General features: G+C 30.9%; 1 pseudogene; it reads left to right on the top strand.

Moving 5' to 3' along the window:
• Positions 1-1,635: 1,635 nt before the first annotated feature.
• On the top strand, positions 1,636-4,509 carry LOC109339040 (annotated as a pseudogene).
• Positions 4,510-6,842: the final 2,333 nt, after the last annotated feature.

The raw sequence follows: 6,842 nt of genomic DNA, 5'->3' as shown, positions 1-6,842 counted from the left end.
TAGATCCCACCAAGGGAGGTACCTGAAAAGCTTTTCCGACGATCAAGTCAATAAACGACAAAGATATGTAGAATATTAGATAATAGTAAATAAGAAATATAATGAAAGAGTAAGTGAGAGAGTTCAAAGAGTTAAGTGTAGAATTAAACTTCCTTAATGGGAAGAACCCCTATTTATAATGGAAAAGAATGATGAATATTCATTTGTATATGTTGTTAGTCTGGTCGACCAAATGACCTGTTGGGTTTATCCCATATAAGTGAAGGATTGTTTTTCCCATGTTATGTGGTTTTGGTAGACCTGTCCCCTATAGATGGGACGTATAGTTGCGTTATAGGCCCATCTAGTGCATGATACGAATTGGTTTATCCTAGTATGATGAAATACTTTAATCTTTTATATATATATTATATACCAATTGGTTTTTAGGGGAGAAAATGCTATTTACAATTAATTGGATTTAAAACATTAATCTACTGTCTATTATTGTATGATATTAAAAACAATTCTACATCCAAAATAATAAATATATTATTGGAAACTAACATGAATAAGTGTAGTATAAAATAAGAATTGTTCCTCATTTTTTTCTACATGTTTTTGATATTTTCAAGTAACTCGATAATAATATATAGAGAAACTAAATTACTGTTTTTGTTTTTCAATTTTATCATTTATGAACATATTCTTTCAAATAACTTTAAATAAAAATATTTTATGGTTTTTTGTTGATGGAAATTATAAGAGCATTGCACAAAGTGGTAGCCTATAGTTTTATTATTAATTTTATTATTTCTGTTGTATGAATGGAAAAATTTATCTTCACAATGAAAAAGTGACTTTAAATTTTCATACTTGAAATGGTATGAATTTTCGAATATAGCATCAGAGATACTTTGATGGAAAATATATAAGATCGTTTCTGGATTATACACAAAAATATATTACTATACATCTAATATTAAAATAATGTAATATCTATATATTATCAGTATAAAAATTTATACACACTTACTTTATCTATTATTCATTTGTATTATTTTTAAAGAGTCAACTAAAAATAAATGATAGATGATAGATTGATAATATATACAACTCTTACATTGTTAATACATATTTTTTTCTCGTGTTAAAATGATCATGACAAATAGACCATTTAATCTTACATTTATAATTTTGATTGATTGATTTAGAAATATATTTTTTTTTCAAAAAGGAAGATAGAGAAATTAAGTTGAACCTTTTCTCTTTAGAAAAAGATATATATAATTATATTATCATTGACTCTTAAATAAAAGTAATAGAAAACAAAACATATATAATACATTGATCATGTAAATATTTATAGGCACAGTCCATTCTACATATTATTAAACATCAGTAAATGAATAAGTATAAAAATTTAAATCTGAATAAATAAGAATTAAGAATAGTTGATTGATTAGTGTCATGATTGACTAAGAGGTGGACGTTGACAAAACATAGCTAGGAATGGGAATATCCAGAGCATATAACCAAGACCACGAATATTCAACGCTAAAACAACTTCCTCTATTTTACATAATAAATATCCACATGCATTACGTTTTTCTCAACAACAACAATTTCTTGTTAATACCCAATTTCACTTCTTTCTCTAACACTCTTCTTTTCACTATGGCTCTTAAAGCTGTTCATGTTTCAGATATCCCTGCGCTTGATACTGTCCCAAAGAGTCCTTGTTTTTCTAATGGTAACAATATATATCGACTTTGTTCATTTAGAAGTTTCATAATGCATTAATTATTATTTTCATGTTCATTGCTGTACATGGTTATATGAATGTTTCTTATGATTGATTTTTTAATATGATCAGGGGTAGAGTTGAAGGTACCCAAGTTTATAGTGATTGGACATAGGGGACATGGCATGAATGCTTTGCAATCAATTGATCGAAGAATGAGAGCTATTAAAGAAAATTCAATTATGTCATTTAATGATGCAGCTAATTTTCCTATTGATTTCATTGAATTTGATGTTCAGGTAAGGACTCTTATATTTCTTTTCTTACTTCATTGGTTTCAAAATAAACAAACTAGTCATTGTTCTACTAGTTTAAAGCCACGCTAAATTCTCATCCCAAAGGTTTTGGGAACAAGACTTAATGAGATAGATGAGACAAAAAAAGAAAAGAAATAAAAATGTGCTTGTAACAAAATAATACTGTCCGAAAGAATATACTAAAATTAAGATAAGAAAGTCGTTGCTAAATTGCGACATTTTTTCTACTTTAAAAATTGGAAGTGTGAAAAATGAATGTGGAAAAAGAAAGGACAAAGAATGTTAAAAGCATGTTTTTTTTGTAGGTAACAAATGATGATTGCCCAGTCATTTTCCATGATGACTTCATCCTCTCCCAACAAAATGTAAGTTCACACCAACCCTTTACCATCTTGTGTTATCCTTTATAGAGTATTTCTGAAAGAGATCAAATTTGAGTCAAAATAATCTTCTATCATTGATGGAGACTATTATGACATACATTCCCGATCATAATTTATATTTTTACTTTTTAAGGATCAAATTGTTACACTTGAAAATGGGCCAAAGTGGATATTGACTATATCCTTTGTTATTGATTATGAATGTGCATTGGAACTTTCTTCTATAGGGTGTTGTATTTGAGAAGAGAATCACAGAGCTGAGTTTGTCTGAGTTCCTTGCCTATGGTCCTCAAAGAGAGGTTGGAAAGGATGGAAAAGTTCTTCTCAGAAAAACCAAGGATAGGAAAATAGTCCAATGGGAAGTTGAACAAGATGACCCACTTTGTACACTTGAAGAAGCTTTTCTCAATGTGGAATCCTCTTTAGGATTTAACATAGAGTTGAAATTTGATGACCACATTGTGTATGACCTAGATTATCTTGCCCATGTTCTTAAAGCAATCTTAAAGGTAAAATTTTAACATTAGACTAATACAACATTTCACTAACTATTATCCTTTAGGCAATAGCTAAGCAACAAAAATGTGAAGTCATGAAAAAACTTAAATATTTTATTGATGTACTAAACACTTTCCAAGATTGACTTTACAATGTTAGTGGTTACTCAAACAATAACAATGGTTAGCAAAACCCGAATATGAATAGTGTAATTTTATTTGTACACCGAAAAGGAAGTATGAATCTTTTTTGTAAGACCCTTATTCCTTTTCTTAAAAAAGGTGATGCCACCCTTCAGTGTCAACTCTTGAGTCTTCAAACAACACTACTATAATATGGATATTACTTTGTAACAAAATGTATATATCTTACATTTCTTAACATTGTGGAACAGGTTGTGTTTGATCATGCCAAGAACAGAACATTTATCTTCTCAACTTTCCAGCCAATGCTGCATCACTAGTCCAAAAACTACAAAGCACCTACCCTGTAAGTTGAATATAACCCTTATTGCTTGAAATTTTGAAGGAGACATTGCTTTTATTTGTTCTAATATGTTGGTTTGTGTTTTACTAGGTATTCTTCTTGACAAATGGAGGATGCGAAATCTTTGAAGATGAAAGAAGGAACTCTTTGGAGGAGGCTTTGAAGGTTTGTTTGGAGAATGGGTTGCAAGGAATTGTCTCCGATATTAAAGGCGAATTTAGAAATCCTAGAGTAGTAACTAAGATCAAGGAGTCTGAGATTTCTCTCCTTACATATGGATCATTAAAGTATATCTTGTCTTGTCCTATGCAATGTTTTAAATAGCAATTACGGTTGTGATTGTGGTAACCGTTGCAGTTACTACTATTGTGGTCATTGCGGTTGTTCCGTTGTGAGTTATTTTGTGATTAAAAAGATATTTTCGAATTTGATGTGGCCCGATTTTGGCCGATCTTGTCTGATGCGGCTCAAATGCGGTGTGATGTGATTGTGTTACAGCCCGATGCGGTCACATTATTGTGATTCAGTGTCACGCTGTAATTGCAGAGTGATGTGGTTGTGGCGTCATTGCAACCGTAATATTGCAGCCACATAAGGTGATGTCGTCTGCAATTTAAATCACTGATGTTATGCATGTGTTTTGGTCTGTTTGTTCATTCCCTCTTAGAATTTATTGTTGAATGTAGTTTTGTGATTGATGTTTTGTTTTGTTTTACAATACAGCAATGTTCCAGAAGTAGTTTACATGCAACATCTAATGGGAATTGATGGGGTAATAGTGGATTTGGTCCAAGAAATAACAGAGGCAGTTGCAAATTTGATAACATCAGCAATGGTTGTTGATGAAGAGGGTTTGACTAAAGGGGTGGGAAAGTTGCAATTGCATTCTAAGCCTAAATTTTCTCATTTGGAGCTATCTTTTCTTTTGAGGCTCATTCCACAGTTGATACAGATTTGAAAGTAAAACCATTCTATATTGCTTTTAGTTGATTTGTCCTTCACACTGATAAGCTTTAGAATTCTTATTTCGTGGGCTTTGTTATCCATTTTTTGTGAAATACATGGTAGCATGAAACCTTAATCCCTGTACATATATATTTCTTCTTATAACTTGAGGGTATGAAAGAAAGAAAGCGATTATGAATGTAAGCAATATTTCGATGGCCCTTTGACAATTTCATTCAGTTATCAATCATAAGGTTTCATGTCACTATTAACTAATATTCTGTCTAGAATAACTTCTTGCCTCTGGTTATCATTGTTCCTATCAGCATTTTTGAAGCACATCTTCTGTCCCACAAAGTGTGTCACTCCATGTGTGACTTGCTGTAATTGGTCAGAGAAACAATTATTATTAATTTTTTAATTTCAAAATATTTTTTCAATCAATCAGAACAAATGACATATGGAGTTTCACAAGTAGATCTGCAAAATATTCTTTTGACTTTGTCGATTTACAAAAACACACCATTCTAAGATAAAAATATTTTGAGTAATTAACAACAAGAAGCACTCATACTTAGAGTTTTGCAATTTTTTAAAGTTTTAGCTCATAAAGCTAGTGAAAGGCTAGTTAGTGCTAAAAAAGATCAGCTTAGAATCTTGAAAGGACTTGGAGTTTGGCAACGTTATGGCTTTTGTAAAGAAGTAGCTTATGTTGACTTTCCAACAAGTCCACTTAGTAGATATTTCTTCTCAAGATTTTGGTCTTTTGATGTGTGTTGAGCTACAACTTAAAACATGTAACTAAACTAATAATAGCCTTCTTTTAACTTTGTCGATTTACAAATATACAACATTATAAGATGAAAATATTTTGAGTAATTAACAACAAGAAGCACTCATACTTAGAATTTTGAAAGTTTTAGTAGTTTTTGCTGAAAAAGCTAGTGAAAGGCTAGTTAGTGTTAATGAAGATCAGCTTAAAATCCTGAAAGGACTTGGATTTTGGCAAGGTTATGGATTTTATAGAGACGTAGCTTATGATGAGTTTCCAATAGGTCCACTTAGTAGATTTTTCTTCTCAAGATTTTGGTCTTTTGATGTGGGTTGAGTTACAACTTAAAAAACGTAACTAAACTAATAATAGCCTTCTTTTGACTTTCTCGATTTACAAAAGCACAAAATTATAACATGAAAATGTTTTGAGTAATTGACAACAAGAAGCACTCACGCTTAGAGTTTTGCAAGTTCTGCTACTTTTTGCTGAAAAAGCTAGTTACTGCTAAAAAAGATCAGCTTAAACTCTTGAGAGGACTTGGATTTTGGCAAGGTTATGGATTTTATAGAGAAGTAGCTTATGCTGAGTTTCCAATAAGTCCACTTAGTAGATTTTTCTACTCAAGATTTTGGTCCTTTGATGTGTGTTGAGCTACAACTTAAAACATGTAACTAAACTAAAAATAGCCTTCTTTTGAATTTGTCGATTTACAAAAACACAACATTATAAGACGAAAATGTTGAGTAATTAACAACAAGAAACACTCATACTTAGAGTTTTGCAAGTTTTGCTAGTTTTTGCACAAAAAGCTAATAAAAGGCTAGTTAGTGCTAAAAAAATATTAGCTTATAATCCTGATAGGACTTGGAGTTTGGCAAGGTTATGGATTTTGTAGAGATGTAGTTTATGATGAGTTTCCAACAAGTCCACTTAGTAGATTTTTCTACTCAAGATTTTGGTCATTTAATGTGTGCTAAGCTACAACTTAAAACATGTAACTAAACTAATAATAACCTTCTTTTGACTTTATCGATTTACAAAAACACAACATTTTAAGATGAAAATGTTTTGAATAATTAACAACAAGAATCAATCATACTTAGAGTTTTGCAAGTTTTGCAAGTTTTTGGTAAAAACGCTAGTCAAAGGGTAGTTAGTGCTAAAAAAAGATCAGCTTAGAATCTTGAGAGGACTTCGAGTTTGGCAAGGTTATGGATTTTTTAGAGAAGTAGGTTATGATGAGTTTCCAAGAAGTCAATCTAGTATATTTTTCTACTCAAGATTTTGGTGTTTTGATGTGTGCTGAGCTACAACTTAAAACATGTAACTAAACTAATAATAGCCTGCTTTTGACTTTGTCGATTTACAAAAACACAACATTAGAAGATGAAAATGTTTTGAATGATTAACAACAAGAAGCACTCATACTTAGTGTTTTGCAAGTTTAGCTAGTTTTTGCTTAAAAAGCTAGTGAAAGGCTAGTTAGTGCTAAAAAAGATCAGCTTGGAATCCTGAGAGGACTTGGAGTTTGACAAGGTTATGCCTTTTATAGAGAAGTAGCTTATGATGAGTTTCCAATAAGTCCACTTAGTAGATTTTTATACTTAAGATTTTGGTCTTTTCATGTGTGTTGAGCTACAACTTGAAACATGTAACTAAACTAATAACAGCCTTCTTTTGACTTTGTCGATTTACAAAAACACAACATTATAAGA

The sequence above is a fragment of the Lupinus angustifolius genome, unplaced genomic scaffold (assembly GCF_001865875.1).
Source record: "Lupinus angustifolius cultivar Tanjil unplaced genomic scaffold, LupAngTanjil_v1.0 Scaffold_51_130, whole genome shotgun sequence".
NCBI classification, from domain to species: Eukaryota; Viridiplantae; Streptophyta; class Magnoliopsida; order Fabales; family Fabaceae; genus Lupinus; species Lupinus angustifolius.
This window is presented reverse-complemented; position numbering and strand designations above follow the sequence as displayed.